The sequence below is a fragment of the Myotis lucifugus genome, unplaced genomic scaffold (genome assembly GCF_000147115.1).
Source record: "Myotis lucifugus unplaced genomic scaffold, Myoluc2.0 scaffold_421, whole genome shotgun sequence".
Taxonomy (NCBI): domain Eukaryota; kingdom Metazoa; phylum Chordata; class Mammalia; order Chiroptera; family Vespertilionidae; genus Myotis; species Myotis lucifugus.
In genome coordinates this window covers 477,509-488,731 of record NW_005871469.1, presented here as the reverse complement: position 1 = coordinate 488,731, position 11,223 = coordinate 477,509, and the positions used below count along the sequence as shown (strand labels likewise).

At 47.4% G+C, this 11,223-nt stretch overlaps 1 long non-coding RNA gene across 1 annotated transcript in view; it reads left to right on the top strand.

Moving 5' to 3' along the window:
- The window catches only part of LOC102425812, a 15,693-nt gene continuing 4,470 nt past the window's right edge, over window positions 1–11,223 (top strand). The window contains exon 1 of the long non-coding RNA XR_002826221.1: window positions 1–136. This is a non-coding gene — a long non-coding RNA (uncharacterized LOC102425812). The remainder of the gene's footprint in view (window positions 137–11,223) is intronic.

The window sequence follows — 11,223 nt, the reverse complement described above, 5'->3', positions numbered from 1 at the left end:
AGCTGAGACACTGCTAGTGGACCCTGGCCCCTCCTCACCCCTCACCTGGAGATGCCCACACGTCTGGTACAGCAGCTGACAGCTGACTACTCGGTCCCCCACCTGCTACTTTCCACCAGACACCTTCTGACCTGGGGTGAGTGGGGCCAGAGTGACCCTCTTTAAGTTTAAGCTCCCATCATGGATTTTTCTTAGTCTACTTTGGAGGCTGCCAACCCAGCAGGCTGAGTGGTGTGCTCTGGAAATTGCTGAGGGGGTTATTTTGTTTGGGATTGTCCCAGCATTATGGTTCCAGCACCTGACTTGCAGTCTGGGTATGAGTCATGGTGGTCTGCTCTCTGGCCCTCGCCACCCTTCCCCCAGTTTTTCCTCCCAGCTTTGCTTGTCTTAGTCTCTCTCTCTTCCATCCTTCAAAGCCACCTGACCCAGCACCGAGAACTGGGCAGAGGGGAGGTCTTGCTTCCTTCCTGCTGTCCCTGGCCTAGGGTTTCCCCGAGTGTACAGAGCAGCCCTGGCTGTGAGTAATGTTAGGGACTTGGTTATGTCACAGACTGCAGAGCAGCAATGTTCTTTGGTCTGCTAGTGCTTATCCCTTCCCTGCCTCCCATCCTTACCCATCCCTTCGTCCATCCTGTCACCCGCCTCTTCACTCCATCCTCTCTTTCTGACACTATTTACCATATGCTATAGCTGGGTAAGTGTGTGTGTGTATCGAATAGGAAGGCAGTCAAGGGAAAATAAAATTGCATGTCTTCCCTGTGATGACTCTTTCTCCCTCTGCTCCATCTCTATCTGTATCTGATTATCATCTGGTTCCACAACCCCCTTTCTTTTGCTTAAAAAAATAATTATTTTGCCCTAACTGGTTTGGTTCAGTAGATAGAACATGGGCCTGCGGGATGAAGGGTGCCGGGTTCAATTCGGTCAAGGGTACATGCCAGGTTGTGAGCTCTGGACCCCAGTGGGGGACGTGCAGGAGGCAGCCGATCGATGGTTCTCTCTCATCATTGATGTTTCTCTCTCTCTCTCTCTCTCTCTCTCTCTCTCTCTCAAATCAATACAAATATTTAAAAAATTATTATTTCAGCCCAGCTGGCATGGCTCAGTGGTTGAACATCGACCTATGAACCAGGAGGTCATGGTTTGATTCTGGGTCAGGGCACATGCCCCGGTTGTGGGCTTGATCCCCAGTGGGGGCGCGCAGGAGGCAGCCGATCAATGATTCTTTCTCATCATTGATGTTTCTATCTTTCTCTCCCTCTCTCTATAAAATCAATAAAAATAGATTAAAAAATAATTATTTCAAATACAAAGTCAAGACAGGTTTAGAGGAATTGTCATGTTTAGTCATATATGCACAGCTATTTTTGTTATATCTTAACATTTTTATCATTTGTATCTTTAGAGAAATAAAATATTTCTGACTGATTTGGGACCTCCTGTGTCCCCTCCCAGATGTCATATAGTTAATATTCTGAGGCATTTTTAAATTCTTTTCCTACATATTTGTGTATCTGTTACCAGAAAGGGGACTGGGCCCGAGCGAGTCTACCTCGGACTGGTGGGTAGTGTGTGGCTTCTTGACTTCATGCAGGAAAGATTTCACAATACAAGTCCAAGTGATTTTGAGAAAATGTTTATTAAAGCTGGGGACGGTGAAACAAAGAAGGGCCCAGGATAGAAGAAGCAACAGGAGCGCCCACTCGGGGCTGCTTTGACTCACTGGAAAGTCAGCGAAGAGGGGGCCTTGGGGACAGGGTCAAGGGGTTTGCCTGGGATGAGCTGCCTGCTCATGGCTCCCTTAGTTATAAGTTTTGTGGGGTCCCTTAGCGTTTAGGGCAGTGGTTCTCAACCTTCTGGCCCTTTAAATACAGTTCCTCATGTTGTGACCCAACCATAAAATTATTTTCGTTGCTACTTCATAACTGTAATGTTGCTACTGCTATGAATCGTAATGTAAATATCTGATATGCAGGATGGTCTTAGGCGACCCCTGTGAAAGGGTTGTTCGATCGCCAAAGGGGTAGCGACCCACAGGTTGAGAACCGCTGCTGTGGGGGAAGATGAGAGGAAAGGGAAAGGCATGAGTGTGCTCCCGGGAGGGAGAGCACTGGCTGGGTCCTTTGTCTTGAGGGTTTTAAAGGCTGGGAGTTTAGGAGAGGACCTCGATAGAATACTCATCAGTTTTCTAGCTGTGCCCTTCCAGGGTTGTGGTCTCCAGTGATTGGTCAGCGCCAGGACAGGAGGTCATTAGTTACTGCAGCTGGTCCTGGCATTGCCTGCCTGGTTTTGCTACTTTTCTGGGCCTCGAGCTGAAATACAACAGAGGCCTAGATGTTGTATTTAGGGAGGAAATGTCAGGGGTCTAAACTGCATGCCCAGCGATGTGCCAGGGGAGGAAAGGCCACCCTGGGATGGAAGTCCAGCACCAGTCTTGCCTGTTGCTAGGCACCTGGGGCTTTCTGCCCTGGTGACTGATAGAACCTCCGTTCCCCAACTGGTGGGCGGAGTATGACGTAACCTGCAGCCTGGAAATACCTGAGTGACTAACCATGTACCTTATATGGACTATACATTGGACCACCAATCCACACCTGCCAAATACCCTAAGCCCTTGTCCTATATGGACAATGCAGTAAGCCACCAATCAGTGTGCGCCGAGTACACTAAGCCCCCACCCCTTCCCATTCCGCCCCTCAAAAGGCGTGCCCACCCCTGCACGTGCTGCTGTCCTCCCCTTGTGAGACAGCCCGGCAGGTGCTTCTCCTCTAATAAGCCTGTAGTCTTGGTTTTCGGCCGCTGTCTGATTTTTCAGTGACCTTCTGTATCTGGCTGTAAAATTGATTGGCCATTTTGTTCAACTGTCTCAGGTTCCCCATTCCACTTGCCAAGGAATTTTCCTGGCTTCTTATTAACCTGCCTCATATCCACACATGATATTTGGGAAAATGTTCTTTTGTAGGTTTAAAAACTTTATATGTAGGGCAGCACACAGCATAAGCATGTCTTTCTGCAATAGCTTTTTTCTTCAGTTTTTGAGATTGTTCGTATCCATATCTGTGGCGGGGGTTCATTTATTGGTCATGGAATGGCTTTACTGCGTCTCCATCTGTTATAGGTGGAAGTGGGGTGTCCTCTTCCCCACTGAGTGCTTGAGATGGGGTCCTTACGATATCTCAAGAAAAATAATTTTTTGAAACTCGTGTGGGAGGATGGTGATTTTTATTTGCATGGAATTACACATCCGGGTTTCTAAAGTCCCATTTCCCTTAATCCAGTCCTGGAGGAAGTGGGGCTGGGGAGTCAACAGAGTAAAAGCAAAGCCAGTGCCCAGTTTCCATTCCACGCTGGCATTGGGTCCGCGTTAGCATTAGGCTAGTTGCAGTCCATTAGTCCCTTGTGTGGGGCCCCTGGCTGTGGGCTCTGTGGGTGAATTCGCGGGGGCCAAGAGAGCAGGCCCTGCAACAGGAGTCCCCAGGGTGCCAGGAGAAGAGTGCCAGAGAGAGCAAACTTCTTTGTTTAGGACAGTAAATATTTCAAATCTTTCTCTTCCAGTGCTTGCAGTGGCCACACCTACTCTGGCCAGTGGCCTGTTCCCAGGTGTGATTGACAGACAGGCACTTCCCTGTTTCACCCAGACTTCCCTGGGCAGGCATCCATTCTCCACCCTGTTTAGCCCTTCCCCCAGCGACCCGCTGGGAACGGACTGGTAGCTTCTGTTAAATTGCAGCTTCCTGGCGAAGCTGCACAAATGGCGTGTCTATAATATTTGGCCTTCTCTTTGCTCCTTTCCTGTTATTTATAACAAAGTTAATAACAACAGTTTCACATCCACTTCCCCTATGGACGTAGGTCGCTTCATTCTGTTTTCCTCTTAGCGACAGCACTGTGTTTTTCTCTGGTTGAGAATTTCCTCATTTCAAACGCTTGAGTCATGGGGCTTCTGGCTTTAAGGCTCCCTTCTGCTCTCTGCTGGGCTCCAGCCCAGTCTCCCCCAGGAGCTCCTGGCCTCCCTGGAGGTCCCCCCTCCCCCATCACTCTCCCTCACAGCCAGGGGGATCTTTCAACGGCAGGTATGTGATCCTTTGCCTGACACTGGTTGCACCTCCAAGCCCACAACTGGATGCCAGTCTTCCTCACCCCCAATTCCCCATGCCCCACACCACTGAAAATGTCCCCATCGCAAAAGCTGGCTTCGGAACTCTCACAGGGCAAGAAGTGTCTTGTCTGATGAAACTATGTGGCTTAGCTGGTTGGTGGCGTGGAAGAGGGGTGGAGAACAGCATCTCAGGAAATGTTTGGAGGGCAGCTTAATGGTTCTGCATTCAAATGGGACAGAAAAAGTTTGGGAGATGGGATGGAGAGGTGCGAGAGGTTCAGGTGTGAGCTCTGAGGGTGCTGCCTTGGGCTGGGAAACAGTGATGGCCTACATCCCGCTCTTCCCTGCCACTGCATCTCCTAGAGCAGTGATGGCGAACCTTTTGAGCTCGGCGTGTCAGCATTTTGAAAAACCCTAACTTAACTCTGGTGCCATGTCACATATAGAATTTTTTTTGATATTTGCAACCATAGTAAAACAAAGACTTATATTTTTGATATTTATTTTATATATTTAAATGCCATTTAACAAAGAAAAATCAACCAAAAAAATGAGTTCGCGTGTCACCTCTGACACGTGTGTCATAGGTTTGCCATTGCTGTCCTAGAGTGACTTCAGCTGTTAGCCAGCCTCTCAGTTTTCCCATCTGGAAACGGAGCTCACAACTACCTGCCCCTCAGAACACAGAACAACCAAATGCGGGGATGCGGCTTATTCCAGCTCCTCATCGTAAGGTGGGATGGCACATTAGCACCTCCCTCACAGGGTTAATGCGCATCGCGTGGTTAATGGACGCTATTGGCAGATAACTGATGTGAACCAGCTACAGCTTGCTGCAAGCGTGGCACCCGCACCTCACACAGCCCAGTTAGTGTTATTATCTCCATAATGCCTTTCCATAGAGATTCAGTTACACAAGGAGTACATGATTATGAGCTCACTAACAATTTCAAAGTCTACAGAAAAGGAATCACTTTCTTCCTTCTACGCCTTACTCCCTGGTCCTGCCAGTGTTGGCCCTCACCCCAGCCCTCCATCCCGAGGAGCTAAGGTTGCTAATGTTCTCAGTTTTGCTGGCAGAACCAGCCTGGTTCTGTTATTTTCTTTTCAATTTTTTTTTATTGATTAAGTTATTACATATGTGTCCTTATCCCCACGTTACCCCCTATACCCCAAAATAATGCCCTCACCCCCCTGTTGTCTGTGTCCATTGGTTAGGCCTATATGCTTGCATATACGTCCTTTGGTTGATCTCTCCCCCTGTTATTTTCTGTATTTCTACAAAGTGAGCCCCACTTTTAGAGAGCTGACAAAAAGCCCCACCCAAGTTCAAGAGGTCACTGGCTATGTGACTTCAAAGTCACATTCCCCTTTATGCACTGTTATCTCTGAGTCTGAAGTAAATTCTTCCTGCATTTAATTCCATGTTTTCATCAACATGCTCCAACTTCCAGAACAAGGAGTGGTTGCCTGGGGGATCTAGAGAACAAGGATGCAGAGGGGTCCATCTGTTCCAAGTGCTGGTGGTCCCAGGGCATCTGGACCTCAGCTTCTCCCATCCAGTGTTGATGCCAGTGAGCCGTGTGGCCAGGCCTGGCAGGACGATGAGGTTACAGTGAAGACGGAGACAGCTCGACTCACAACCCAGTGGGATAAACAGATTAGTCACCACTGACTGCCCAGCATGGTCTGGACTGGGCTGGGGAGGTACAGGGAACTGTGGAACCCAGAGTAAGTGTCTGCCCCAGCCTGGGAGTGGTAGGTGCAGGGAGGAGGACTTCCTGGAGGAGGGCACATGTGACTCTGAAGAATGAGTAGAGGAAGATCATAGGGAAGAGCGTTCCCTGCCAAGAAAACAGCCTGTTGGGAGGTCAGAGGGTAGCATGGGGTGTTTGGAGGAACTCAGGGTTGATGATGATTCCATCACAAAGTGCTGGGCAGGTGGGGGAGTTGGTTTCTCATTCAAGGAGGGGCGGGGCTTGGGATGAAAGAGGGAAGCAAACATTCTAGGTGGGAGACAGCTTGTCCTGAGGCTTGAGCAATAGAGACCCAGCAAGGATCTTATAGCTGGAGTGGGATGGGGGCCAGATGACACTGATCTGGACAGCGGACCTAGGTTTGGGGGTCCTTAGCTGGCAGACTGTGACATTTGAAGTCCTGAGAATGTCTGGACTCACCCAAGAGAGCGAAGAGTGGACCTGGGTCCTGGCTCCCAGGAATCCCAGCATTGGAGGGGAGGGTAGACGAGGGGCAATAAAAGAGCCAGAGGATGAGGGGCTCTGGAGAGAGGAAGCCCACCATCCCCAGATGGAGCAGAGGTTCTCAGCCAACTCCTTACCAGAATTTGTATTTTACAATACTTTTCAAAAATAATGTGCGTCTAATATCGATTTTGTATTAAAATTGATACAAAATTGATCTTTTTAGAATTCCGTGCCAGTTATGAAGATCCCTGGAGGTGCTTTCATTTTTGTTACCACAAAGGGGACCTGGTGCCCTAGCTGGTTTGACTCAGTGGATAGAGTGTCGGCCTGCGGACTGGAGGTCCCGGGTTCGATTCCGGTCACATGCTCGGATTGCGGGCTCAGTCCCCAGTTGAGGGTGTGCAGGAGGAAAAAAGACATGAGCACCTTTTTAACTTTATATTTTCTTTTTTCTCTTTGAATTTGTACTTCATTCCACCTCCACTGCAGAATTTTATCCAACATATTTTTATACTTAAATAATTTTTAGTAATCATCCTATCATATTTCTGCTCAACAAATATATGTGACCATATGTAAATAAATAGAAATTAAACAAAATTTGTTTCTTGGGACCACTAAGAAATTAACATTTCTCTTCTTGAATTGGATTTTTATTATAACTCTTATTTGTACACAAGTGATGAAAACATAAATCATTACATCATTTTATATGCAATTATTAAACACTAGAGGCTCAGTGCATGAAATTTGTGCACAGGTGCGGTTCCCTAGGCCTGGCCAGCAATTGAAGTGTGAGCGTCTGGTGTGGGAGGGCAGGTCCCAGCTGCCCTGTGGGCCCTGGGCAGCACCTGTGCCTCCACGTGTACCTACTTTGGCTTGGTGCCACCCGCTCACCTGCTCCACCATCCTGCCACAGTCCCGCTCTCATTGGGGCCTATTGGGGCTGGCAGTGCCTCCACTGCCACCCACTGTCAATGCCGCATCACCTACGCCCACCATGTTCTGTGCCGCCCCCCGGTGGTCAGCACGCATCATAGCAAACAGTTGAACTCCTGGGCTCCCAGTCGAACCAAGGGGGCAATTTGCATATTAGCCTTTTATTATCCTATATAATAAAAGGCTAATATGCAAGTAGACTGAACAGCAGAACAACCAAACAACCGGTTGCTATGACGTACATTGACCACCATAGTGGGCGTCGGCCCCGGCAGGATGGTAGAGCAGGTGAGTGGGGGCACCAGACCAAGGCGAGGCACTGGTTGCTGCCATTGGGGCGAGCCTCTGGTAGTTACTGAAAATTCTTTGCTCCCGCGTGCCGTGGTCCCACCCGGTGCTTGCACCTGCTGCTGGCCCCGGTCCCGCTCACACCTGCTGCCAGCGCTGGAGCTGCCACTCGCACCTACTGCCAGCACCAGGTGCTGGCCCCAATCGCTCGGTGCCATCAGTGGGTGTGAGCAGCGGCTGCTGGCCCTGATTGCCCCTGAGGACTTCTCCACCTCCCCCTGCTCCTGAGGGGAGATCAGGGCAGCAGCTGCCACTCGTAGCTGCAGATGGTGCTGGCCCCCGCTCACACCTGCTGCTAGCACTGGCTCTAATTGTTCCGCGCCTTCAGTGGGCGCGATTGGGGCAGGTGCTGTCAGCGCGTGGGCACAGTGGCGGCAGGAGCAGGGCTGCCGGCAGACAGGGGACCAGGGGCCTTGGCAGGAGGGGCCAGGCGGGGTGTGGAGGATGGGCCGAGACCCACCCTTGTGCCTACCGTAGCCTAGCGGCCCACAGTTCCTTTCAAGGTGCACGAATTCATGCACTGGGCCCCTAGTATAGGATAAAAAGCAAAATTATATTTGACACTTATTTCTTAAGGGGATGAATGTGCTTTTTTTTTAAATTAGTTTTTATATTTGTGAATAAACAGGACTCATTATACCAATAGAATTTTGCTCAATATGTATGATGCTACCAAAAACATTTAAACTACACATCTCTTGATATATTTTTATGCACTTCTGTTGAATATACACCCAGGAGAAAACAGTGGGTCATTGGATGTAAATTTATTTTATCTTATTTTACTATAGTTACTACCAAATTTCAAAAGTGATCATACTAATTAACATTTGGACTGGAAGCTTATGAGATCTTCTGTTCCACATCTTCGTAAACTATATTCCAGACTTTTTAATTTCAGCTAATCTGTGAGTGTGCATTGTGTTGTGTTGTGGTTTTAGTTTGCCTTCTCTAATGAGTAATAGGCTGAGCATCTTTCATTATATTTACTGGACATTTAAAGTTCCTCTTTTGTAAATGCCTATTGTAAATTTTGTCCATTTTTCTTTTGGGTGGTCTGTCTTTTTATGGCTGATTTCTAGGAATTTTTTATGTTTACTGGATATGAGCTCTTTGCTGGTTATTGTGAATATGTTTTCCACTCTGTGGCTTGCCTTTTTACTTTTTTTCCTGGTGTCTTCCAATGAACTATCATTGAATGTAGTCCCATTTATCAATATTTTTCACTATAGTGAGTGCTTTTTTGGTATCATATTTAGGAATACTTTCCCTCTCTTGATATGCTCCTATATTATCTTCTAAACTTTTATTGTTTTGCCTTTTTAAAAATATATATTTCTTTATTGATTTCAGAGAGGAAGGGAAAGGGAGAGAGAGATAGAAACATCAATGAGAGAGAATCACTGATTGGCTGCTTTCTGCACACCCCCTACTGGGGATCGAGCCTGCAAACTGGGCATGTGCCCTTGGCCAAAATCAAACCCGGGACCTTTCAGTCTTCAGGCCAACGCTGTATTCCACTGAGCCAAATCAGCTTAGGGCAATTGTTTTGCTTGTTATTTTTTTAAAATATTTCTTATTGATTTCAGAGAGGAAGGGAGAGAGAGAGAGAAACGTCAATGATGAGAGAGAATCATTGATTGGCTGCCTCCTGCACGCCCCCTACTGATGATCGAGTCTGCAGTACAGGCATATGCCCTGACTGGGAATCTAACCATGACCTCTTGGTTCATAGGTCAGTCAATCACTGAGCCACGCTGGCTGGGCTGTTTTGCCTTTTAAATTTAGAAAATTAAATTGAATGTAACATTGGTTAATAACATTATATAAGTTTTAGGTGTACAATTCTGTGATGTGTGCTCATCTCCGAAAGTCTAGTCTCCTTCCATCACCAGATATTTGACACCCTTTACCCTCTTCAACCTACCCTCACCCTCTTCCCCCTGGGGCCACTATATTGTTGTCTGTGTCTATGAGTTTGGTTGTTTGCTTTGTTTGTTTGTTGCTTTCTGTTTTATATCCAACACATTAGTGAAATCATACAGTTCTTGTCCTTTTCTATTTGACCTATTTCACTTAGCATGATATTCTCAAGATACATCCAGGTTGTTGCAATATTTTATCGTTTTTAATGACTGAGTAGTATTCCACTGTATATATGGAAATCAGAAGTGTTAGAGAGGATGCAGAGAAAAGGGAACCCTTGTGCACTGCTTGTGGAATTGGTAAATTGGTATAGCCACTATGGAAAACAGTAAGGAGGTTCCTAAAAAAGTTAAGACTAGAGCAATTCCACTCTGGGTATCTACCTGAAAAATGTGAAAACACTTACTCATAAAGATATGCTAGGATGTGCCTCTATGTTCATTGCAGCATTATTCTGTGTCAGGCACTTAAGAGGCATTTCCTTATTTAATTCCCATTTTATGGACGAGGAAACTGAGGCTCAGTTACTTTCCCAGGACCACCCGACCAACAACTGGCAGACCTAGGGCTTGAACTCCGGTGTGTCTGAATCCAAAGCCTGTGCCATACTGTCAAGGATTAGGCTCTCAGAACTGTAGGCCTTTAATCATAGTCACCCTCCCTCCCCACCACTACCCCAGTAGAGACTTCTTATCCAACCCCTTTGTTTTACAACGGAGGGCCTGGGGCAGAACCGAGGAGTGGCTTGCACAAGGTCATCCACCCAGGCATAACAGGTGCAGGTGTGAGACGGGGAAGCCAGAGGCATGGATGGGAATCTCTTCCTGTTGACATTCTGATACCAAGGACTTTGGTATAGTTTTTTTTTTTTTTTTTAAGATAACACCTATAGCAATATCTTTAATCTTTTTTTTTAAAGATTTTTTTAATTGATTTCAGAGAGGAAGGGAGAAGGAGGGAGAGATAGAAACATCAATGATGAGAATCATGGATCGGCTGCCTCCTGCATGCCCCCCCACTGGGGATCGAGCCCGCAACCTGGGCATGTGCCCTGACCGGGAATTGAATCATGATCTGGTTCATAGGTCGACGTTCAACCACTGAGCCATGCCTGCAGGGCAATAGCCTTAATCTTTTGAGAAATTTCTCCAAGAGGTAGGGCAGAGATGACTTCAGGGGAAGCCCAAACCAGATGCTATAGCAGCTTGGATTCTCCTCCAGGGTCCAAATGGGCGGGGGTTGGACAATCTCACATAATTAGTGGACATTTCAGGAATGTAAAAATCAGCAGAGTCCTGACCCCAGGTACCCACTGACTGCTGATTCAGGCCTCAGAATGAACCTGAACCCTGGATCTACACTGAAACCTAAATCCAACCATGGAGGAAAACCCAGGGATGGGGAAAGCCTGGACAAAGACCAGGAGGTGAGACATATATAGTTTGATTGGGGGTGGGGGGGGACTGGGCTGTGTAAGCCAGAGGGACTCCCATCAAAGAGGGACTCTTTGATGCCACAAAATCCACTGCCGATGTGTGGAAGGGAGGAGGTTGAGGCCAGGGCTCATTCAGGGATGAGTATCCCTTTCCTCCCATTTCACAGAGACTTGATACTTGGCTGTATTCGTTTTCTATTGCTGCTTTGAAAGAACAAAATCCAACCGATTAACCTTTGCAGATCTAATTGACTTTATTGAGCGATTCGTGA